The sequence below is a fragment of the Triturus cristatus genome, chromosome 6 (genome assembly GCF_964204655.1).
Source record: "Triturus cristatus chromosome 6, aTriCri1.1, whole genome shotgun sequence".
NCBI lineage: Eukaryota > Metazoa > Chordata > Amphibia > Caudata > Salamandridae > Triturus > Triturus cristatus.
Window position 1 is genome coordinate 183996302 of NC_140589.1, and position 26702 is coordinate 184023003.

Below are 26702 nucleotides of genomic sequence, written 5' to 3' on the forward strand. Positions count from 1 at the left end.
ACCAAGGACCCCCACACTGCCAAAACCAACCTCCACGAAGGAATAAAGGCCATCACCGACTGGATGAGGAACAGCCGACTGAAGCTGAACTCGGACAAGACGGAGGTCCTCATCCTCGGCTCCACCCCCTTGGTCTGGGACGACTCCTGGTGGCCGATGGCACTAAGAGCACGCCCTACACCCACCAACCACGCACAAAACCTAGGGATCATCCTCGACTCCACACTCTCCATGACAAAGCAAGTCAATGCCATCTCCTCCTCCTGCTTCAACACGCTTCGCAGGATCTTCAAGTGGATCCACACCGAAACTAGAAGGACGTTCACCCAGGCACTCGTCAGCAGCAGACTGGACTACAGCAACGCACTCTACGCAGGAGCCCCGGCCAAACTCCTGAAATGACTCCAACGCATCCAGAACGCCTCCGCTCGCCTGATCCTGGACATTCCCCGCCGCAACCACATCACACCCCACCTGAAAGACCTGCACTGGCTTCCCATCAACAAGAGGATAACCTTCAAGCTCCTCACCCACGCACACAAGGCACTCCACGACACCGGACCAGCGTACCTCAACAGACGACTCAGCCTCTACACTCCCGCCCGCCAGCTCCACTCAGCAGACCATGCCCTCGCCACCATCCCCCGCATTCGAAGAGTGACTGCCGGTGGCAGATGATTCTCCCACCTCACAGGCAAGATGTGGAACACCGTCCCCATCCACCTACGGCAGACCGAAGACCTTCTATCCTTCAGGAGACTCCTCAAGACCTGGCTCTTCGAACAATAGCAGCATCCCCCCCACTAGCGCCTTGAGACCCTCACAGGTATGTAGTGCGCTTTACAAATGCTATGATTGATTGATTGATTGATTGATCAACATTACTAACGTCCTCCCATATCTTGCAGACCCCTCCTATAAACAAATCCCTAACAGTGTGGGCTCCCAACGTACCTAGTGCTTTTGTGACTTCCTTTTCTTTACAAGGGGCTATCCAGGTGCACCAGTCCAGAGGAACTTTTGGTGAATACAATATAGCTCCCACCTGCAACTGTAGAAGCTGATGCCAGGCATTTGCGGTGGAGTTATTTGAGTCCAGGATACAAGCCCTATGGTCAACATTCTGAAACAGCATTGCAGGCAGTGGCAATGGTGCAGCCAACATTGTCAGGCGGCAGAAAAAAGCCTTCGGGTGTACCATGGGGATATTCGTAAATAAGAATAACAATCTCGGTAACACCACCTTTTTCATGATAGATATTCTACCCAACACCGACAGGGGTATCTTAATCCATCTCTCCGCGTCATCCTCTAACTCACTAAAGGTCGTCCCATAATTTTCCTGGAAAACTGTCTCGGAGTCCGTGTGGATCCGAATGCCCAAATACCGCACCACCTCCGTGGTCCATATGAGGGGGTAATCGAGAACCAATTGAGAAGTATTTGGCATAAGAGGAAAGATAATTGACTTGGACCAGTTAACCTGGAGTCCCGACAAAACACACCACCTCACAAAGTATGGCTGAAAGGTTAGTTTCGGGGTGCCTAACGTACAACAGCGTGTCGTCAGCATAAGTGGAGACTATAATTTTATAGTGTGGAAAACATAGCCCACGGTTCTGGTGATATTCCCGTAATGCACACGTGAGAGGTTCCGCCACCAAGAAATACAGTAACGGCGACAGGGGAAACCCTGTCGCGTGCCTCAGGTAATGTGTATTGGGTCTGTGACTATGTTGCCAATTTTTATGCGGGCCGTAGGTTTACTGTACAAGGCAGCCAGCAACTGGAGGAAGACAGGGCCCACTCCCATCCTGGATAAGACATGTGTCACGAATGGCCATTCAACTGAGTTGAATACCTTTTCTATGTCTAAAAAGAAGCCGCTGCTGGTGTGTCCGGTTTAATATGTTGCAGTGCACCAAACACAGTGCATAGGTTATATGTGAGGTTCCTACCAGGGACAAATCCCGCCTGCTCTGGAGCAACTAAAAGTGTGACCAGCGGAACTAATCTATTAGCAAGGATTTTTGAAAACAATTTTGTGTCCACATTGAGCAAGGACAGTGGACGGTATGAGGCACAGTCATCTGGGTCCTTGACAGGTTTGAGAAGCGTGATTATCACTGCCTCCGACATGGTAGGCGGCATCGTCCCCGCGACGTAAATATCGTCGAACAGCGTAGCAAGCTGCAGAAGCAGCAGATCAATAAAAGTTCTATAAAACGTAAATGTGAGGCCATCGGAGCCAGGAGAGCTACCTGCACGCATAGAAGATAAAGCCAGCAGAATTTCGTCCCTCTCTATAGGCCGCATAAGAAATTCCCTGTGCAAGTCTGACAGCCCGGGCAGTTTGATATGTGCTAAATAATCAATTATATCCTCGTCCGCAGTGGTAGCACGGGAGGCGTATAACGATGTGCAATATTGGCGAAATCTATCCGCTACTTCCTTGGCATCCGACAGCACCGAGCCCTCCGCTGACTTAATCTCTACAGCCTGTGTCGCTTCCCACCGATTCTTATGTAGCCGAGCCAAACCCCGCCAGGTCTGTCCCCCTCTCCGTACGACCTGGCCACAGCATATTTGCCCAGATGTTTAATCTCATCATATGCCACCTGATTGTATTCACCCAGTACCTCTGCTAGCACACCTACCGGTTCCGTGTTGGAACCCTGCAGACACCCGCCATCTAGGTCTCTGATCTTCCCCTCTAGGTCTTGCAGCCGGTTGCATATGGACCGGAGAACCCCTGAATGCTTTGCTATAGTAATCCCCCGAATGTAAACTTTAAAGGCCTCCCAGACGATTTGATAGTCGTCAACCGATTCCACATTCTTTTCAAAGAAAAGCACTATAGCTTCAGAAAGCTCTTATTTAAACACCGCATCTAGCAGAGAGTAGGGAGGGAATAGCCAAGTGAATGTGGGCATGCGCCTGCCGGGTGTCTCTAACACTAGAAGAACCGGAGAGTGATCAGAAAGCGTGGGTGGTAGTACTTGACAAGTGCAAATTTTCTCGCATAGTGAGCTAGAGGCAAGCCAATAATCAATACGAGTGTGGATGTTATGATATGCGGAATAGTGTGTGTAACCCCCCGTGTGTGGGTACTTCCAACGCCAAACATCGCATAGATCAGACCCAATCAGAATACTATTCAACTCCCCGGCCGCCGCCGTCATGCGCAGTGTAGGGCCCCCTGACCTATCTAAGCAGGGTTCACGAATCAGGTCGAGATCTCCACCCCACAGCTGGAGTAACCCACTATGGTAACCTACCACCCGTGTCAGCTCTGAGAAAAATTCAGGATTGTCAAAATTACGACCATATATGTTGACTAGCAGCAGATCCATATTCTTCCCTCTACATTTAGTGAGTGCATATCTCCCGGCAGTGTAAGTGGCTAGTGGTGTGAGGGTGAGAGTGGACCTAGGATTAACCCATGTGAGGACCCCTCATGCATGTGTGGTAAAACCCGCAGCATGTATGGTCCCCAATAGGCCCCTACAACGCAACATGGAGGAAGTAAGTGGGAGATGCGTTTCTTGCAAAAACGCTACATCAATGTGGTGTCTCTTCAAGTAGGCTAACACACTTTAGGTCGTCCTGTAGTCCACGATAAAACAAAGAGGCCCTCTTTGCCTCTGGCCAGTTCGCCTTGACCACCAGACTATTGAACTATTGAAAGAAAGGACCAAAAACCTCAAGACAAAAATCACCCAAAACAACTGAAGTGCTGATGACAACTCATGATGGTCCATGCATGCCCTTCTCCCTTTGTGCAGTGGCTAACCTCAGCCACAACAAGACAAGCCAACTAACTTCGGTGACCTCTGTAGCTATTAAGTCCAAAAAAGAAGCAGCCTTTTTACCTGTCCATGCTCCATTAACTCCATTAACATTAAATCCTACACACGCACCCACAGCAAGGGTCCACAAGGCCAGCAAGAGGGCTAGCCATATCAGCAGCGGAGGCATTCTAGAAATTGCAAAAGAAAACCTCAATAACTGATTACTTCTTTAAAAAATCTCCTCAGCAAGCCCACCTAGATATCCCAGACTCAAGTAGGAATAAGGAACTCAACGGAGGCCCAGTAGCCACCCCTGCCTCCACAGCTGACATAATATCGCTCATAATCCTGTCTCCAGGAACAAATAGCAGGTACAACCAGGTGTACCAACAATCAATAAATAGCACAGTAATTGACATATCCTCTGGAAGCCTCCTGAATAGTTTGTTGGTACCCATTTTACAACTCGCCTTCCAACCCCCATGGCTTGCTTGCTGAAGACACAACTCTGTTGTAAAACAAACAGCATAACCACCGCTGCTCAGATCCACAGCCACTGGGATAATAGAAAAGGAGGTACTGGATAACAGGGCTCAGTAAGCTGCAGCCCAGGTTAATCAGCCAAGTAGACCATGAAATTCTTAAAGGCGGCCAAAGGGGATCTGTTGCTGGCCAGGGCCAGTCCGTGGTCCCTCTGGGCAGCAAGGACAAAGACACAATAAGTCTCATAGAGACCGGGAACGTACCTGAGTAACATGAGCTCCAACTTCCAGCGGACCATAGCTCCAAGTTGAGCTCGAGTATTATGGAAAACGTAATATTATCTGCCACCAAAAAGGTTAAAAACAATATCGAACAAGACTCCCTACTGGCTTCCATAAATGTCACATTAGCCAAAACAGTAAATGCCAGGGCATGGCAGTCTGGCAAATTGGAATTGCAACTTGATTCAATCCAAACCCTGGCCATCTCAATATTAAAGATAGAGTAAAAAGGCAGTTCCTTGCAAGAGAGGCTAAAAAGCGCTGGAGGCAAAGAATCTTCTTGTGTATCATACTCATGCCATCAGATTGCAGAGAAACTATGCACCTTGCCAGACGCCCTGAACCTAATGATAATGGATATAAAGTCGGCCTTACAACAACAAGTAAGCAGCACTGTCAGCAGGTCTGACCCAAAACCAACAGTTAAAGAAGCTGGACGAATCATGGAAAGAGTGACCATCTCACTGGGAGCAGCCGATAGGGAAACCTCACAGTTGGGCGCGATGTTACCAAAGATAGCGCTTATAAAATCTCCACCGCACACCTTAGCAGGAAACCACAACCAGGGGGCTGCCCTTTTTTCTATAGCGTAGGAACCGGCCCTAGAAGCAAAGGACAAAAAACTGCCAGGCAATTACAATGGAAAAATAACAACTGGAGAAGATCAATGGTTTGTTGCCTTATCAAAAAGAGCCAAAAAAGACAAAAGAAGGACATAAATAAAGCAGAGAAACAACGTTTTTCAAATCAGTTTCCACCCAATAAATTAAAACCAGACAGCAACTTTTCTAATGTATATCCATTGTTTAAAGGTAGTGGAAAAACGAAGAACATATTACTATCTGGTGAAACGCCTGCTTTCACACTCCATGCAACCCTGGCCTTGCCACCGACTTTACCCAAATCAGATACAGACTCCACCATGGTAAAATGTCCAGCAACACAATCCAAATACTAGGAACCTACTCGCAGGGGATACAACCCTCAACCATGCAAGACCTGAAGGAAATCCTGCTTAGTAACAGTGGAAACACGACAAAAGAACCAGAATCCCAGGAGAATTGACTGCTCCCCCATGTGAAGGTACCGTGACATTGGTTCTTTCTTCATTTAAGAAAAATTGAAGCTCCATCACTGACCAATGTCCCCTATCACGACATTCACTGACCAATATCCAAATGCAGAGGGTGCAGCAACCATCAGGATGGGTGGTGCCTTATGTCCTGCAAGAAGTTACCACAACTGTAATAAGAAAGTGCTTACCCATGGAGATCATTGAGTGGGTGTCATTTGATCAGACCGATCACTAACGGTCACCTCCCCCTACCCATACCCATAACGAACGTAAAACTAAAAAGTACCCTGGTGAGGATCGACTGACTAGCTGGCAATCCTCCCACATTATCCCTCGGAAGGGAGCCATGATGTACTGAATCGATCTAATCTATTAAGGTTGTTTAGGGCTATTTCCACTCAGCCTGAGATAACTTCGGAGGACATTTTGAGTGTGGACTTCAAAATCACCCCAGAGTGCAGCTATAGGAGGAATTCACATTCTTAACACTAAAAACAAACTCACTGGCAGAATTCATATTAGACTGCAAGGCTATACTTGAGGAATGGGGCATAGGAACTCTAAAAATTCAAGCGCCTAAATACCCAGCACCATTAAAAAAGCCACTTGATCCATCCAACCCAAAAGCCCACCCCTACAGCATACTAAGAGGGACCGGGCACTTGCTTCGCCAACCGAAGATAGATAACATACATATAGCTTGTACCTACTCACCAACAAGGGGCCTGACTAGGAAAATAGCAACAGAACAAATTGGGGGAGAACATCAATCCGACTGGAACTGGGCACCTTATATCTTGTTCAGTGGAGCCACAGCCTATTCCTAGCAGTGAGAAATGCCCATCAGAGCCACAACAACGTATAACTCTCCTGTCATGGAATGTCGCTGGGCTATCAAGACTTTTAAGCTCAAATACAGAAAAATCACTGTTAACGGCATCTGACGTCCTCTTCCTGGCTTCCAAGGGGTCCACCAAGTAGGAAAGAAAAAAAAACATCTTTGGGAGGCCTTCTGGAGGCTTGTCAATAAACCTTATTCTGAACATTCAATTCCAACTCAAGATGAGATGCTTCAAGCGCTCGTATTGGAAAGCCCCAAAACATCGGCGTCCCGAAGTAAGATTCTCATATTCGTCTATTTTAACAGCTTTGGCTCAGCAGGAGCCACAAGACTGAGCCAGCTGAGCAACAACTTAGATCAAATTCTTTGCAATCATGTTAATCATGAAGTAATAATCTGTGGTGACTTTAATCTGAGACACCTAGGATCATTTAACAACGTCAGTTCACCTTTAAATTTGTTAAGTACTCAATTAAAAAAAATCTTAAGCAAACATGGACTCAAGTCCGCAGAGGTCATAGCCAACAACCTTGAGCCACCAACACAGCTCTTGAAAACCTTCAGGAGGATAAGCACTATCGATTACATTTTTGACTCAGAAAAATTTATGAACCACCTAGTGAGCTTTAAAGTGCATGATAGGGATCACCTTCCTCTTCGTACAATCTTTGATCTTCACCTATCTAAACGCAAAGCTCATAAGGTTCTGGGCACTCTCTGCAATGATGAATTAGTACATCTAATTTGAAAAATAAAATGGGGCCACGTAAATCCACGGAAACTAGCTTCATGGAAAGTCATTACTGGACAGTCTCTGCAGGCCCAAAGTGGCAAATACCTATTGACTCACAGGGCATCTACATCCGAATCAATGAACTCCTATCTAGGCCGTGGGCGTCATCGGTCAAAAACCTTTAAAAAAAAATCTATCTATATTGACTAATTCACGGCTCATCCGAAAGTTGACGAAGGCACGTAAAAAAAAAAAAAACGGAACCAAACAAGTAAATGCTGCGCTGCAACTGGAACTTCAAGTCGCAAGAAAAAAATCATAAGCAACTGATATGGCAGAAAAAAAAACAGCTGAGGGAAAAGGATTGGCAATATGTTTATGCGATAATGAGCAAGCACAACCAGGCCAACTTATGGAGGACATAAAAAAAAAAACATGGCAGGAAGTTATAAGGAGCAATGTCATCAATGAAGGCTCATGGTCCTTGCATGTAAAAAAGCTATACGTAATTGACCAACCAAGAGTCCGCTCAATCAAAACTTCAGACCCCGCTGATGACTAAAAGGGCTGTGTCCCCTTATATATGGTCAACAGCATTCAAAAAGCACTACTTAAAACATGATCTTCAGGTGCACCTGGCCCAAATGGCCTCCCGGCCCAGCTGTTTAAAAAAGATTTAGCACTATGGCCTGCAATACTTTCCCCGTTATTTACCATCTATTCAAAGCTCCATCAAGTGCCTGACAGCTGGAGAGGTTCAATACTGTATCCAATTTTTAAAAAGGGCGATAGACAGAACCCCATCAACTACCGCCTGATAGCTTTATTAAATATTGAGGCCAAGGTCTACGCAGCAGCACTTCTAAATGATCTAGAGACTTGGGCAACAACAAATGCAATAATTCCTTTCTGTCAAACAGGCTTTAGACACAATCCCTCCACACTGGATAACATAATCACTCTATCTTATCTTGCCCACCATGTAAATAGCCGGAACTCATCAGCTCTTTACGCATGCTTCGTGGACTATTCGTCCGCATTTGACCTGGTGGACAGAGGTATTTTATGGAGAAAACTCCAGGTGAGTGGCATTCCTGCTTAGTGCCAATATATCACTATATTCATCAACTTGGATGAGGGTCAAGTTGGCAGACACTGCGTTAACCAGGAAGATCAATACCAACCAAGGGCTAAAGCAAGGGTATGTCCTTGCTCTAATGCTGTTTAACTTATACACGGTGGACATGTCCCAGACACTTAACAACGCTAATCTAATTCCTCCAAAAATAGGCAAAACTAAGATCACAACACTACAGTACATGGATGACATTGTTCTCCTCGACAATTCAAAAATGGAAATCCAGAGAGCATTAAATTATCTTCACTTATACAACATAGCAAACAAGATGATAGTAAATGCCTCCAAAACAAAGGTGTTATCTTTTGGAAGGACACTAAAACAAACAAGCAGAAACTGGTCTCTGGGTCCCTTAAAAATCTCAGGAGCCAAATCCTACAATTACTCTGGCACATGCTTTTCTGCAAATTGTGCACCTACAACACACATGCGCCACTTAAAGGATAAGGCAGCATTAATCACCACAAGACTCTGTCAATTACATACAGCCCTTGAAAGCCCCTCCTCATCCCCAATCAAACAAGCATTTGCAATGCAATAGGTCTCGCATTTGCTAGAGTTAGAGCTATTGGCATTGTAAATGGCAATGGCTTTTATGTATGTGTTTTGGTTTGGAGTGGATTGGATGTATGTGGATTGTAGTGGAATTATGTGTGTTGAATTGGAATTGTTATTTGTGGAATTTAGGGTGAATTGTGTGGTATGCAGTGTATTTGTGTGAAAATTGTGTGTCATAGTGTGCAGTGGAATTATGTGGATAGTAATTATGTGGTTGTGACTTGTGAGTGTACTGGAATTATGCGGAGTGGGATTGTGTCACGAAGTGTAATTATGTGATATGGTTGGGTTGTGGAGTGGTATGTACTGTAGTTTAATTATGTGGTGTGCTGTTGAATTTTGTGGCTTGATGTGGAATTTTGGGGTGTGGATTGGATTTATGTGGTGTCTTACGTATTTGTAATTAATGGTGGCCCTGCCTGCCTATTTTCAGTAGAACACATGCTACATTATACCACCGCCTTTTGCTGGTGTGGAAAAACCACCTTAGTGAAAAATTATTTGTTGTATGTGCTATAGCAAGATAATTAAAAAAGAAAGAAGGGAAAATGCATTTTTTAGAGAGCGAGGTATTTTGGGAAAAAGACGGGTTCCGAAACCGTAATTGGCACACTTATCTTCTAAACACCATGAAGATGTGTGGCGCAGGCAAAAGCTATAAAGAAGTGCCACGATGCTTAGAAAGATTTCTAGTGCACGTTTAATTTTACTGGTGCAGTCTCAATGTCCCAAAACGCTGAAAGAAAAGACAGCCCAAAGGAGGACACATGTATAAATAATTTAGAGACTGTGTAAAAAAAAATGTCCTGAAAACAATATACAATAACTTACGTTTTGAAGTCATCCAAGGGGGGCTGGTGAAGGTGGACTTGTGTCACAGCCGGGATCCACAAGTCAGCATGAGGGGATACTTAATCACCGACTTAGTAGGTCAAACCAGTCCGAACGGGAAGGAAAAGAATGCAGCTTAAAAACCAAGCATTTGCAATGCAATAGGTCTCGCATTTGCGAGAGTTAGAGCTAGTGGCGTTGTAAATGACAATGTTTTTCACCCAATCACCCAATCCAAACCCATGTGTTTTGGTTTGGATTGGAATTATGTGGGTTGTATTGGAATTGCTATCTGTGGAATTATGTGGGGTGGAATTTTGTGTTTTTCGAGTATATTTGTGTACTGTAATTGTGAGGCATGGAGACTAGATAGGGGTGAGAGCAGTATGGTATAGACATAAAGATAGAGAAGGATGTAGCCATTGTAAACAAAATAAAACATTTAAATATAAAACCATATTGCCTCTCCAAAAAAATGTGTTAATATAATAATATTTTATCACTTAGGCCAGGCACTGTTAAAAAAGAAGAAATTATTAGATAATATACACTAAACAAAATGTGCTGTTTTATTCCACATAATTCACCTTTTATCAAGACCTAAATTATTGAAACACTCCCACCCTTTTGTTTTCTTAAACATAAATACATATGGCTTGCAATGTGAAACAAATAAGTCATCTTGGGAACGAGACACCAATCTCTGAGTCTGTAGGAAGAACCACAGCCGGGGAATTTTTGGCAATTCACGGATTGGTGAGACAATGTTAAAGAAAGCACATATGCTAGTGCTAGCACTGATAGCGATTTTAACAGTTATGCTAATGGGCTCTTTTATAGCTTAGCTAAGTAACAGCTCAAATCACAGACGCTTCACTGACCTGCCCAGGGTCACACATGGCATCAGCAGGGCTCCACCCTGCCCTACTGACGACGGGTGCACACCGTGCTCATGTTCATGCCGTCAACTCAACACCCTTGATAGAGAATATTACAGATAACGGGGCACCGTGGAAATAAATAATTCCTAGACCTTGGAACGCAGCACTATTGGTTGTGTTAGCTCTTGTGACATGCCAAGTGTTGTGTTTGTGCTGCTGTCAGAACCTCATAGAAAGGAGCAAGGCCCGATATGAACTGCCCCTTTGCGTGCTCCGAGACTGTAGGTTTAATTTGGTTTCCGTGTTTATCCTGGATCTTTTTCCTCAGTGCCGTAATTTGTAAATTCAGTTGTTTGCTAATTAAGTTGCTGCATTTTCATTAGGAAAGCAAAATTACATGTATCAAAATGTAAATGTAGGCATTCTAAAGCCAGTCGTCCTGGTAATCCTATGTGAGAATTACTTTATTAGAAGAATACACCTAAATAACAGAAGCACGGAGCAAAACAAATGTTGCCCAAACATGATAGCTCTATGGCTGCTATGAGCTGTCACTACAGCGAAGGGCTTCCGATACCTGTGCTCTCCATTCAGACGCAAAATGCACATTCTTAAAAATTGCTTAGAGGCGAATCAGTTACAGGCATGCATTATACATACGAACTCATGCTAAAAGGACCCAATATTTCTAAATGAATGTATGGAATATTATAAAACACCATGGTTAGTACAAGAAATATTTTAATTGGCTTTTTTCATCCTGTCCTTTAAAAGTAGAAAAGATAGTGCGACCAACGTTTCTTTTCATTAAGAGTAATTTTACAGCCATTTCTACGCATTTCCGTCCTTGAGTCGTTGCAAATAATAACGAAATTGCACTAAATACTGTCAACTTTGAAAAGAAGGGAGGCACTCCAACTCCCTCAAGGATTCATGAAGGCGCTTAGACACCTTGCATCGTGGTACGAAGCACTAGACAGAAAACGTCAATGAAGCTAAACATAGGTCAATACCGGAATTATTTTGAGAGCATGATATACAAAGACGTGCACTGTGGCGCCAACTTTTCAGACACACATCGTAGAGCTGGCGCTGAATTGCATTGATGACAAACGTGCCGCCGTTTCCAGCTGTTCATTTCAACCCCTGTGAAGGGCAGTGACCCCTGCTGCCAGGCTAGTTCCTCGTCGGTGTGGCTGCCCCACCCACGGGCATCCCCTTGAAGGAAAGACACGGGGTGGGGCTGTTAGTAAGAGACACGTATTAGCTGCATTCGTGTAACTTACTGTTCCAGACGTGAGGTCGGTATGTCAGGAATAAGCTCTCCCCGGTCTCAGTGCTTCCTTTTGCAGTGGGACCCCAGTGTCCAAGTTGCTGGGGCAAGGGTGGCGTGAGGTACCCCGTATGTGAGCTCAGTCCAAAAAATCTACATCTGTTTCAAAACGAAAGCGATCTTGAAAGGCCCTGCATCTCTTTCGTCAACAGCACATCTTTAACAAGACGGAAGAGCTGGTGTGTCAAGGCAGACACTGAACTATTCGGCAGAAACGGGTATTTTAATTTCCGTGCAAATGATCAATGGACAGAAACTCATCTCTTATTTCTATTTACACAGACATCAGGCAGCGCCAAGTCTCGCTTTCGTAATCTGATTCCACATGAGCTACGCTGGCAAAATGTAATTTAAAGGTGCGAGAGTCCGAGCTGCCAGAGCGCAGCCAACAAGAGGTTTACATTCTAGAAATGCTGACGTTTGAGCCCAAAGAACCCTGAGTCAGGGTAGAGGGAAATCAAAATATAACATGTTTACTACGGGAACACATGGGAATGCAAAGCCATTAATCAAGCAGGATGGCTCTGACTGTCTCCCTTCACGCCAAGGGAGGAGGGAGATTCGAGCAGAGCATCAAAGGGCTGGGTGAGAAGGGAGGGGGGAATGCAATGAGCAGAGGAGCAGCTGTGCACGTGCATGTGATCTCGTGCACTCAAGGTTTAGGCCAGCCAAAAGACTGGGTAGCACTTTGAAAAACCCACATATAAAATGTCTCTTCGAGCCTTTGGCTCACGAGACCTAAAAAGTGCTCAGGGTCGTATTACCATCTGTAATCACTTACGGCTGCGAGGCCTTTCCGGGCCAACTCATTAAAATTATTGAAAAATTACATCTAAAAGTCTACAAAAGAGTGTTCAAATTGCCTTTTTACACCAGGGGACGTCTGGTCTGGAGGGCATTGAATGGTCTAGCATGGGGTCATTTCTAAAGTATTACTATAGATGCTCCACGGCGACGCCAGGCACCTTGAAATGTATTCTGCAAAACATATTCAAATATAAAAATAACTCATGGTCCACTTATTTAATGACATCAGCTGCTACACTTCAAATCGACTTGTCCCTTCTAAATACCTCACTACTCACGCACACTGCAGTAAAAAGCATATTGAAAAAACAGATTGAATTCCTTTCGAAGACCGCCAAGATTTCCTTCAGGCACAATCGTATCTCATTTGCACAATCGGGAAAGCTTGCCTAGCCCAAATCTTGGCAGTAAGGATGCTGGCATTACAAATCAAAGACTTCAACCCTAATTGGCCACTGCTCCCCAAGATTGTCAAGTGCAGAGTTTTTGGCTATAAATCTGAAACTTTTTTACACTTACTTTGCTGCTGTCAGACATTGCTCGATTCCCGGCGAACCCTATTAAAGCCACTTTTTTAAATTCATGGCATAAAAACATGCAATAGTGCAATGGACTGGACTTTTAGTACCATGATTCCCCTTCAACTGGCAAGAATAGGCACATTTTTTAAAGCAGTGTGGACCTACTGAAAAACACAGAACAAAGCACAGAGATGACCGCAGATTGATAACTTCTAGTTCCTGCACTACAGACATTAGGCATTGCAAAGTCTGACCTCTTTGTAATTGAGTTTTAACACTTGGTATGTATTTTATCCAATTTGTAGTGAATTTACATTTTTTTTACTTCTCTTGCACAAAAACTCAAACCGGGTCACCTATAATAGAACTTAAATAGCCAAACTACCCTAAACACAACTAAAACTGCTTGTACACTTTGAGTTTCATTCTTAGGCACTACATGCCAGTTACACTAGAGGGTATTGCAAGGACCCACCGCTTTCTATTTGTCCTTTGTATAAAATGTCTTTTAAACATTTTATATTGTCATGGTTTTAAGTAATCTTCACAATACATTTTGTATTGGGGACAATTGAACTGGGCAAGGGTGCCTAGCAGGTCGTGGTGTCTCCGCTGTAGTTCGAACTGTTCATTATCCATGGTTAGTTGGTGGACCAATGATCAAAGATCTGCCAGAGTTCCCCCACGAATCGGTTGAAAGAATAAAGCATGTGATCATCCTTGGCCAGTGGACCGGGCTGCTGCATCTCCTGTAAGGTAGCATAGGACAAAATCTACACGGGAATCTGGGGTTGGAAATGCTACTTGTTTACAGAGAAAATTTAATTTGCATTAAATCAAAAACATCTTGAAAGCAGAAAGAAAAGAAAGGAAGGATAAAAGAGAGGATAGAAAGACTGAAAGAAAGAAGGAAAGAAATAACAAAGAGGGTAAGATGGAAAGACAGAAAGAAAGAAAGAAAGAAAGAAAGAAAGAAAGAAAGAAAGAAAGAAAGAAAGAAAGAAAGTAGGAAAGAAAGAAAGAAAGAAAGAAAGAAAGAAAGAAAGAAAGAAAGAAAGAAAAAAGAAAGAAAGAAAGAATGAAAGAAAGAAAGAAAGAAAAAGGAAAGATGGAAAGAAAAAAAAGAAGCCAAAAAGAGGGAAAGAAGAAAAGAGAGAATGAAAGGAAAGAGGGAAAGAAAGAAAAAATGATAACCTACGAGAGGAGTAGGCTTTACAGTAGTGAAAAACTGATTTGGGTGTTTGTCACTAGCGGAATGCGCAAAACTTAAAAGACACAGCAACATGCCGTTAGGGCTGCCTAGAACCTACCTTAGGGGTGACATATGTGTAATAAAAGGGGGTTTTAAGGCTTGGCAAGTGGTTTTAAATGCCATGTCGAAGTGGCAGTAAACTACACACACAGTCCCAGCCCAGTCTTCACACTATTAGAAGGGGGTAATAAGTCATTTTTGTGGGAAACTGGACACTGCCTATTCAGATGTGTCAGCTGCCCCCCTCTCTTCTAGGGGTGGGAGGTAATCTCCACTCTCCCAGCAGAGTTTGTGTAGTTTTGTCATGCTGCGCTCCGCTTCGAACGTGCAGAGTGGTTGAGAAAGGGGGCAGGGCCTCCAATGAGCTCTCAGCAAGCCCACTGTGGGGGACTTACTGGGGGCAATGATAGGGGTTCTTGGCCCCCAATGACTTTCAGCAGCCAAGGGGACTTCATCCCCAAACCAGTAGTGTGCCAGGAGGCGCGTTTGCAGAATGGTTGAGAAAGGGGACGGGCCTCCAAGGTCTCAGCAATCCCACTGTGTGGGACTTACTAGTTGTAACAGGAGGGGCTCTTGGCCCCCAACTACTCTCAGCATCCAAGAGGATTTCATTAGGGGTGGGCGAGCAATACTCTGCCCACTCAGGGAATTCAGCAGAGGTTTTTGGTAACTCCGCGGAATTATACAGAGTGAAATTCCGCAAGCTCCACCCAGGTCTACTCTCTTCCTTCCCACAAAGAGCTATCAGAATGCAGATGAAAGCAGATGAGTTCTCTATCACACCCACCCTTCCTGTGTTTGTGCCTGTCTAGAGGGAATGCACAAAGTGCAGCTATCACCCATCCCAGACGTGTATTGGAGAGAGGGTGTAAGGCACATAGAGCAGTAAGAGCAGACAAATGTCCACTTTCTAAAAGTAACACAAAAAGATAATGGACGGAATCCAGAACATTGTCAAACATTCACCTCCATTCACAGATCTATAATAAATCCATTGTTTTTTTGCTAACCTTGCCACCCTAATTTGGACCCAGCCATGTGCAAATTAGTCTTGACCCTGCTCCCCATGGTAACAATTCAGTCCAAACTGGTGTGGTGTGGTGAGAAAAAAAACAATGAATTTAGGCCCAGATCTCTGCACTGGGTGTGAGTGTAAGACATTGTTCAACACTCTGTCAATCATTTGTTCTTTTTGCATTGGTCGCCCTAAGTAGGACGGATATTCCCAGACTTCAGTCCCATACTCACCATGCCACTGGAGTCAAGCTATCCTGGCTGATGAGGTGTGATATCCCAAAACCAGTCCTAGGATGTTTTTTTCCGGTCCAGGGATGACCTGGCCTGACAGTTTGGGGTGGACTGTTCACATGAGGAGCAGGGTCAAGACTGATTTGCATATGGCTGGGTCCAAACTTGAATGGCATTGTTTCTGGTCAATATCGATCCAGTCTCGGTATAGCCTCAGATCTCTGTACTGGGAGTGAGTGTTTGACATTATTCACCATTCCATTCATCATCTGTTCTTTTTGCACTTTCTAAAAGGGGCATTTCTGAAACAGTCATGTTAAATCCAACAATACCAAGTAAAGAGGATTTATCATTACCATTCCATTGATATGAAACAAGATTCAGCTAATCCTTTCTCATCAGGAATTACATGCTTATATGTGTATTAAGGAATTCTAATGCCTACCTTTTAGTTACACTGCACCCTGCCTTTAGGACTACCTAGGGCCTACCTTAGGGGTGACGTATCTGCAATAAAAGGGGAGTTTAAGGCTTGCCAAGTCGAATGACAGTAACATGCACACACAGGCCCTGCAGTGGCAGGCCTTACACAGGTTTGAAAGGTTACTTGTGTGGGTGGCTCAATCAGTGCTGCAGGTCCACTAGTAGTATTTACTATGCAGGCCATGTGTATATGGTATACCACTTTTCAAGGAACTTACAAGTACTTTTAAGGTGCTAAATGTCTATACACCAATGTTACTATGTTTAGGGGAGAAGCACATGCATTTCAGCACTGGTTAGCAGCGGTATAATGCTCAGAGTCCTAAAGCAACAAAAATAAGGTCAGAAAAAGAGGAGGAGGAAGGCAAAAGTTTGGGGCGACCCATCAGAAAGGGCCATTTTCCAACACAAACCTTTCCTACCTGTTAGAAGGGCGACCTCCGGGGAGTCAGATGATGTCGGACTGACCACCCCAAGAGGCCCCGTTCCGTAAGGATGCAGCCGAGCGCCGCTGAGAGGCCTCCTGGGCGAGGTCCTTCTCCTAGGATCGTACAGCCAAGTAATCCCCTCCCACCACAAAGGGTCACAACCAGGGTATCAATGTTCACAAGTCGTTTATCAGAATTTAAGAGTAGGTCTCCGTAGGCAATATTTACAGGTGGATCAAGAGATCCAAAAGAGTCTCAGGGTTTGGTTAGGAACGGGGGTAGCGGGACAGTCTCAGTACCAGCCCGGGACGTAGTCCATAGGGTTCGTGGGGTCACTTCGGTGAGGTCGAGCCGCGACGAGGTCAGCAGGGCTCCGGTGGTTGCTTCAGCGAGGTCGAGCCACGACAAGGTCAGCCGGGCTCCGATGTTCCGGGAGGGTCTTCTTCTCAGCAAGGGGGGAGCCGCGACGCAGTCAGCAGGGCTCAGATGTTCCGTGAGGGTCTTCTTCTCAGCAAAGGGGGGAGCCGCGACGCAGTCAGCAGGACTCGAGTTCTCAGTACCAGGAAATGAGTCTTTCTCCGTAGGGTCAGCCGCGATCCGATCAGCAGGGCTCTGGACTCCAGGATACAACTGCCGTCCTGGTGGTGGGCTGCCCCAGATATATGGCTGGAGCCCTTTGATGTCCGGACCCTCGCACCTGGGGGGCCGGAGGGGCCGGGATGAGAGAGTCCAGACACCCAGCGGGGGGGTGGAGCCATCGCCCAGGGAGGCCGGAGGGCGTTCGGGCCCAGGTGTCGGGGGCCGGCGGGAGGCCCCATCGAAACTCCCCTCCTCCGGGATTAGTTGAGTGGCCAATCGACCCCCTTGGGTCGGGTCTTGGCGCCTTGGTGTCGGGGCTTCGCTGGGACCGAGGCCCGGGCGGGCCGCATTGCGAAGGCTGGTGCAAGGAGCGGGATACAAGCTCGGGGGGCCCCGAGGGGTTGGGGTTGTCCCTGTTTGGTCTGGTAGGAGGGTTCGGGACCACGCCACAAGGCCGGGTCCAACAGGTGTCCCCCCCAGCGGAAGGCAGGGAGAGTCACCCATCTTCTTGGGTGTTCTCCTCGCCGAGGCGGAAGAATCGGGATAGGCCGTCGGTGTTGGCGTGGTCGTTGCCGGGCCGATGATCTACAGTGAAGTCCATCCCCTGCAGGGAGATGGACCATCGCAACAACTTCGGGTTCTCGCCTCTCATCTGCATTGCCCACCGCAAGGGCCGGTGGTCGGTTTGGACCCGGAAGTGGGTGCCGAAAAGGTAGGGCCGGAGCTTCTTGAGGGCCCACACCACGGCGAAGGCCTCTCGTTCAATGGTGCTCCATCTTTGCTCCCGGGGCAGCAGGAGCCGGCTGATGAAGGCCACCGGCTGGTCAATCCCCTCAGAGTTCACTTGGGACAAGACAGCCCGACTCCGTATTCCGAGGCATCAGTCTGTACCACGAACTCTTTGCTGTAGTCGGGAGCTTGTAGCACGGGGGCGGTACACATCGCTGTTTTGAGGGCCTCGAAGGCCGCCTGACAGAGGGGCGTCTAGTGCACCTTCTTTGGTTGCTTCTTGGAGGGGAGCTCCGTGAGGGGGCCCACAATGCTTCCGTAGTCCTTAATGAACCGCCTGTAATAGCCCGTGAGTCCCAGGAAGGCCCTCACCGTGGTTTGGGTGGCTGGGGGCTCCCAGGCCATGATGGCGTCGATCTTTGGCTGGAGGGGAGCCACATGGCCGCTCCCCACTTGATGTCCCAGATAGGTTACGGATCCTTGGCCTATCTGACATTTGCTGGCTTTTATTGTGAGCCCGGCCCTTTGGAGGGCGGTCAGAACCTCCCAGTGGTGCCTCAGGTGTTCGGCCCAGTGGCTGCTGAACACCGCAATATCGTCCAGGTAGGCGGCGCTGAATGCTTCTAGGCTGGCCAGTACCTTGTTCACTAGTCTTTGGAAGGTCGCCGGGGCATTCTTCATGCCGAAGGGCATCACTCTGAAGTGGTAGTGGCCATCGGGGGTGGAGAAAGCAGAACGCTCTTGGGCACCCGGGGTGAGCCCGATCTGCCAGTATCCGGCAGTGAGGTCAAAGGTGCTAAGGTAGCGGGCGGCTCCCAGGCGGTCGATCAGTTCATCTGCCCGAGGAATGGGATGGGCATCGGTTTTGGTGACGGCATTTAATCCCCGATAGTCCACGCAAAACCGGAGCTCCGGGGTGGTGCCCGGGGCGGCAGCTTTCGGCACCAGGATCACAGGGCTGGCCCAGGGACTGTCGGAGGGCTCGATGACCCCCAGGGCCAACATCTTGGAGACCTCGGCGTGGATGCAGGCCCGCACCCGGTCGGGGACTCGGTAGGCTCGGTGTCGCACGGGGGGGCTGACCCCGGTGTCGACGTCGTGGACACACCATTGGGTGACTCCGGGAGTGAGGGAGAAGAGAGCAGCGAAGTGATGCAGCAGTCCTTGACACTCTTGGCGCTGCTCCGCAGTCAGGGTGGCGGAGAGGATGACTCTCCCTACGGAGCCGTCCTTTTCGGAGGCTCTCAGGAGGTCGGGTAGGGGCTCGCAGTCGTCCTCGGCCCCATCGTCCGTAGCCATCAGTAGGCTAAGTTCCGTTCGGGCAAAGTGGGGTTTGAGCCTGTTGGCGTAGAGAACCCGGAGGGGGTTCCTGGGGGATTCCATGTCGACCAGGTAGGTGACGGGGCTCTTTTTCTCTACCACCTTGAAGGGCCCGGTCCATTTGTCCTGGAGAGCACAAGGGTCAACGGGCGACATGACCCAGACCTGCTGGCCTGGCTCGAACTCGATGGAGGAGGCGTTCTGGTCACACCAGCGTTTCATTTCCTCCTGGCTGGCCTCGAGGTTGGCTTCGGCCTGTTCCCGGAATTTCCGGGTTTGATTCCGCAGGGTCAGGAGGTACCGGTAGACGTCGGGCGGAGCATCCTGGACGGTAGTCTCCCAGCCTTCTTTGACCAGGCTGAGGGGGCCCCGGACAGGGTGTCCATACAAGAGTTCGAAGGGGCTGAACCCAAGAGACTTCTGTGGGACCTCCCGATAGGCAAACAGGAGGCAGGGCAGCAGGACGTCCCATTTGCGTCTTAGGGGCTCCTCCAAGCCCTTGATCATCCCTTTCAATGTACTGTTGAATCGTTCGACTAGTCCGTTCCCCTGGGGGTGGTACGGGGTTGTGAATTTGTAGGTGACCCCGCATTGTTGCCACAGGGACCGCATATATTTTGAGATGAAGTTCGTGCCTCGGTCGCTCACGACCTCCCGGGGGAAACCCACTCTGGAGAAGATTCCCATTAAGGCCCGGCCCACTACGGGGGCCGTCACTGTTCGGAGAGGGATGGCCTCAGGGTATCGGGTGGCATGATCGACCAGGACGAGGATGAAGCGATGTCCTTGGGAGGTTCGGGGGTCCAGGGGCCCCACGATGTCGATCCCCACTCGCTCGAACGGGGTGTTTACTATTGGAAAGGGCTGGAAAGGGGCTTTGACCCTTCCCCCACTCTTCCCGCTGGCTTGGCAGGTCGGGCAGGTTCGGCAATGATTGTCCACGTCCTTCCGCATTCGGGGCCAGTAGAAGTGAGTCACCAGGCGGCTGTATGTTTTGTCTTGCCCCAGGTGCCCGGCGAGGGGCACATCATACGCCAGATTGAGGAGGAAGTCCTGGAATCGGAGGGGGACCACTAGCACTCGGCTGGCCCCCAGTTCTGCGGTCTTCTGCTCGCTGTAGAGGAGGTCATTGTCCCAATAGACCCAGTGGGTCCCCGTTTGTTCTCCGGTGGCCTGGGCGGCGGCTTGCTGTCGGGTCCCTTCGAGGAAGGGGCAGGTTTTCTGTTCTTGGCAGAACTGCTCCCTGGTGGGGCCACCTTCTTGGCGCCATTGGGCAAGTTCGGGTAGGTCGCCGAGCGCGGCGACCTCGTCCGGGGGGATTTCTGGCAGCCCGGACTGAGCGTCGGCTTCTTCTTCGACGGAGGGGGGTGGCGGTTCGGGCCACTCCGGTTCTTCGGGGGGAGCAGGTATGCTCGGCTGGATGGCCCGGGCGGTCGTGGACCGGGTGGTTGCGCAAGCCCACTCGGGCAGTCCCAGCATTCCCAGATGCTCTCGGCGCTCGACGTGGGCCCAGGGGGAACTTTCCAGGTCGTTCCCCAGGAGGCAGTCTACGGGGGCGTCGTCGCGGACGGTCACCTTCAGCATGCCCGACACTCCCCCCCACTCTAAGGGAATCCGGGCCATCTGGCACAAGCTCTCGGTGTTGTCTGCCGACCGGACGGGGCACAGTACATTAGGCATGATCTGCTCGGGGGTCACCAAGTGGCAGCGGACAGCTGTCACGCTGGCCCCGGTGTCGCGGAGGGCTTCGGCCCGGCGTCCATTAATGGTGACCCACTGTTGGTACTTCTGGGTGTTGCTCGTGATGGGAGCCTGGGGCACCATTTCCCGGCTGCCTAGGCATACCAAGGTCATGGCGGCGGGTTCCCTTATGGTTGGCTCTGCGTCGTCGTTCTCTTCATCTTCTCCCCCTTCTCCCAGGGCCGTGGCCGCCAACTGGCGGGGGGGTGGCCCGGTGGTCCCGGCTCGTCGGTTCACGGGGCAGGTCGGGTTACTGGCATAGTGCCCTGGCTGTTGGCAGTTGTAGCACGTGACCGTAGGTCGAGGCCCTGGTTGTGCTAGGGGGGTCCCTCTTCGGGCGAGGGACGGGGACGTGCGGTTCGGGGGCGGTCCCCGGGGAGGACTCCGGGGCGGCCCGGCTGGAAAGTCTCTGTTTCGGTTCGATCCCCCTCCTCCGCCGTGCTGGCGGGGGGGCCCCTGGTTGTTCCGCTGGTACTCCCCCATCGAGTTCCAAGGGACCCGGGTGTTCACCCATCGATCGGCCTCGGCGGCGAGCTTCCGCGGCTCGATCAGCTTGCTGTCGAGGAGGTGCTGTCTCAGCTCGACGAAGCAGTTGTTGGAGAGGTGCTCCCATACAATAAGGTCGAACAGCTGTTCGTAGGAGGTGACTTTGCTGCCCTTGATCCACCCTTCCAGGGTTCTGCTGAAAAAGTCTACGTATTCCACCCAGGTGGTACCGGGGAGCTTCCTGCAGTCCCGGAAGCGCTGGCGGTACATCTCTCGGGTGAGACCATAGCGGGTGAGCAGGGCCTCCTTCATATGGTCATAAGAGGTCATCACTGCGTCTGGGAGCTGTAGCAGGGTGTCTCTGCCTTCGCTGAGGAACCGCCCCCATAGGCCGGCACCCCAATCTTTCCGGGGTACCCGATGGGCGATCATGGCTACCTCGTAGGCCTTGAACCATTGTTGGATGTCGTCGTTCTGGTAGTACTCTTTGACGACATCCTTGGGGATATGTACCTTAGCCTCGGCCGGCGGAGGGTTGTCCCTGTTTCCGGGGGCGCCAGTCTCTCCATTTTTGGACTTAATTTCAAGTTCTTTAAGATCCCGCTCATGCTCGAGGGTTAGCCTCCTCTCTTCTAGTTCTCGGTGCCGTTTTTTCTCCTCTATTTCTTCTTTCAGCCGTAGTTGCTCTAGGGCCAATTTCTTTTCTGCTAGTAGGAGTTCCCGTCCAGGCGGAGTCGGGCGAGCTCTAACTCGTGGGTCCGGACCCTCTCCCGTTCTCGCATCTCTTCCGGGGAGAGGCCGGTCTCCATGCTAGTTCTTCTCCCATCTGCTGGGGCTGGGGTTGATTGCTGGTGCACGCTTTTCACCGGGTTTCCTTCGGTTTGGGGGGGAGCCGCTCCGGGCTCTACCCAGGCCCTTAGGGCTTTCTGCAGGTCTTCTTTTGTGTTTAATCCGGTGGCCGCGATGCCTTTGTCTTTACAAAACTGTTTTAGTTCCTTATGGGTATATTCCTCCAACCGTTCTTGTTGGAACTCCGCGGTTGGGGTGGTCTCTTGGTTGCTCATAGTTACTCTGTGTCTGGGTAGGTAGTGGGTGAGTTACTCGCTGTACGATTTGCGTCGGGCTCGGATCGCACTGCTGGCCACCAATGTTAGAAGGGCGACCTCCGGGGAGTCAGATGATGTCGGACTGACCACCCCGAGAGGCCCCGTTCCGTAAGGATGCAGCCGAGCGCCGCTGAGAGGCCTCCTGGGCGAGGTCCTTCTCCTAGGATCGTACAGCCAAGTAATCCCTTCCCACCACAAAGGGACACAACCAGGGTATCAATGTTCACAAGTCGTTTATCAGAATTTAAGAGTAGGTCTCCGTAGGCAATATTTACAGGTGGATCAAGGGATCCAAAAGAGTCTCCGGGTTTGGTTAGGAACGGGGGTAGTGGGACTGTCTCAGTACCAGCCCGGGACGTAGTCCGCAGGGTTCGTGGGGTCACTTCGGTGAGGTCGAGCCGCGACGAGGTCAGCAGGGCTCCGGTGGTTGCTTCAGCGAGGTCGAGCCGCGACGAGGTCAGCTGGGCTCCGATGTTCTGGGAGGGTCTTCTTCTCAGCAAGAGGGGAGCCGCGACGCAGTCAGCAGGGCTCCGATGTTCCGTGAGGGTCTTCTTCTCAGCAAAGGGGGAGCCGCGACGCAGTCAGCAGGGCTCGAGTTCTCAGTACCCGGAAATTAGTCTTTCTCCGTAGGGTCATCCGCGATCCGATCAGCAGGGCTCTGGACTCCAGGATACAACTGCCGTCCTGGTGGTGGGCTGCCCCAGATATATGGCTGGAGCCCTTTGATGTCCGGACCCTCGCACCTGGGGGGCCGGAGGGGCCGGGATGAGAGAGTCCAGACACCCAGCGGGGGGGTGGAGCCATCGCCCAGGGAGGCCGGAGGGCGTTCGGGCCCAGGTGTCGGGGGCCGGCGGGAGGCCCCATCGAAACTCCCCTCCTCCGGGATCGGTTGAGTGGCCACTCGACCCCCTTAGGTCGGGTCTTGGCGCCTTGGTGTCGGGGCTTCGCAGGGACCGAGGCCCGGGCGGGCCGCGTCGCGAAGGCTGGTGCGGGGAGCGGGATACAAGCTCGGGGGCCCCGAAGGGTTGGGGTTGTCCCCGTTTGGTCTGGTAGGAGGGTTCGGGACCATGCCACGAGGCCGGGTCCAACACTACCAGACTCAGGGGTTTCTAACAGGATGTTTAAAGAAACTTCTGGAAGCCAATTGTATTCACTAACATCTATATGTGGTGAAGTATAAGACGTGATGATAATAAACCACCTTTCTTATTAGGGCATTCTTTAAACCACAAATTATGTGTTTCATAGTGTTGGTTAATCTCTCCAGAAGCCCATTAGCTTGCTGCCAAAAAGTCATTGAACAAGCTACTGCACTCACCACCACGGTCTTTATGTGAGCTGGCATGAGGTTTGTCCCTATGCCAGAGATCACTTTCTTTCGCAATCCCAGATGAATAAAGATGCCAACCAGGAACAATAGGGTTAGCTATGCTTTTGCTTTAAGGGGCACATCCTCATGGTACTGGTCACATAATATTTACCAAAACCAATATGCATCTATTCCCTAATGTAGCTGAAGTTCCTGGGAACTAACAATGTCACATTTAGAAAAAGTATAGATATTTTCCATGTGCATGGACTGAAACCACCTGACAAGGCTTCCAATGGTTAGGCATTTATTCTGAGCCCTGCAGAGGCCTTTTTGGTAGCGTATCCTACCAACTGCAACTTGGCCAGTCAAGGCATTCACACCATATCTTTGGTGGCAGTCACAGTGGCCTCAGTATGCCAGTGCCCTCTCTTGCTAATAGTATGTAACTTGTTATCCATGAACTGCTTCACAGAAAGCTTCACTTATGATCTGCCAGTTCTTGTCCGCAGGTCTTCTGGTTGGGCCTGTTTCCTAGTACTCAAACCTGCATCATTTTTTCTGAGATGAGGATAGAATATGGATTGCCAAAGTCTATAACATTGAAATGGCCACATTAATATCTAATGTGCCTTAAATTAAAGTAATTAGACACATGACTACTTGCCTTACTCAGTTGCACCCTTCACAGTTACATCTGTTTCTTCCTCCATGGTTTCTTAACATAGTGTTTCTCAAAGCAGTCACTTGTTTCCTGTTCACATACACCTACTTTATCTACTTGACAGGGTGAACAAACACCTTAGCAAAGGACGCAAGTCCACATCAAACTCACAAATTCTAACCTCCATTTCCCATCAAAGCAGTCTCCACAAGAAAACCAGCACTTGAATTCCACACAGGGGTGGCAGCTTGAGCCTCTTATTTTAGCCTTTGATACAGTCCCTGCTTTGAAGACTACAGCAAAAATCGAGTGCCGGGACCCTAGTGAAAAATGGCACGATGACGGTGGCCCATAAATTGTAAGGATGGTCCTGCCTTCAGTCTTCACAAACATCCCCAGTGCAATTTCCCAACCTAAAGGCGTCTTTGTTATGAGCATCCTTCATCCTGGGACATCACAGCTGGGAAATACGAATACTCATTTCCAAGCTCCGCATCTTGGAAGTGGAAGAAAGTGCTAATGCTACATGTTTTCCTGCAATCTACGCCGTGAAACTCAGGAAATTCTTGGCACAAATCCTGCCAGGTTCTATCAGTTGTGCATGCATATCTAATGTACCTAAAGATTCAAACAGGGTACCAAGGTTAATCAATATATGTAGTGAGAGTTCCTCAAATTGAATCAAAAATTACTCTAAACTACAATCAATTTCACAAGAAATAAAGGACCTGGACAGAAATGCAACATTAAATATATATATATATATATATAAATACACAGCATAGTGCATGTTATATGTTTTAATAAACAAAGGACCATTAAAGAACGCAATAAACAAATTGTTCAGTAAGGTGCTCACAAGTGACAAAATGCTTAGAAGAATGAAGTGTGCAATTAACACAAGCTCCAAACTGTACACAGACATCAGCTTTCAGGATGTGCCTCCATTTTCATAGTACACAGAGTACATCAGACAATTGTTCTTCTGGGTGGGATTGGTCGAGACTTAGAGTTAAACCGTCTGAGCTCAACTCTAAGGAGTTCTTATCCTTATCTATGCCTGCCGCCGCCTGCTGCCTGCTGCCTGCCGCCGCCTGCTGCCTGCTGCCGCTGCCTCTCTCCCTCAGGTGGGGAACACCTCCTGCTCTCCGCCGGACGCTAAGCTTCTTGGCGCCTTTTCCCGCCGCCGCTGCCCCTGGTGAGTCGCTCCTCCCGCCGCTGACCCCAGACCCGCCTCCCCTCGCCTCCCATTGGTCGCCCAGCCTCCCGCCTCCCAGCCGACCCTCCCACCCGGCTACCTACTTATGATGCCCCCTCAGCGACCGCGCAACGGACACGTGCAGCGGGAGCGCCGACCGAGCGCCGAAGGTGCGCCAAAGGTAAGCCCTTCTGCGCCCGTCCGTGCCTGGACCGCGCCCAGCGCCAGACCCCCTGGCCCCCGCATCTGCCAGCCCCCCCGCAGGACCTACGATGCCGCCACACTCATCGCACTCAACACCGCCCGAGCCCCCGGGTGCCACCGAGCATCCCCGTGACGCACCCATGGACCCTTCGCCTGCCGATCCTGCAACTTCTCCTGCCTCCGACCCGGCACCGCACCCATCAGGACGAACAACAGCAACCACCTCAAGTGCATCCTGATCAACACCCGCTCCGTCCACAGACACGCCGTGGAACTCTGGAACCTCCTCGACACAGCATCTCCAGACGTCGCCTTCCTCACGGAAACCTGGATGAACGACTCCTCAGCCCCCGACATCGCCATAGCCATCCCGGACGGCTACAAGATCATCAGGAAGGATCGCGTCAACCAGACCGGAGGAGGTATCGCCATCGTACGCAAGAGCACCATTCGCATCTCGACTGACTCCATCGACGTTTTCAACACCGCCGAATACCTGCACTTCCAGATCCACACCGACCCCAAGACTACCCTCAGAGGCACCCTCATCTACAGACCCCCGGGACCACGCGCACAATTCTGCGAGGACATCACGGACTTCATCAGCCCTCACGCCCTCCCCTCCGCCAACTACATTCTCCTCGGGGACCTCAACTTCCACCTGGAGAACAACAATGACCGCA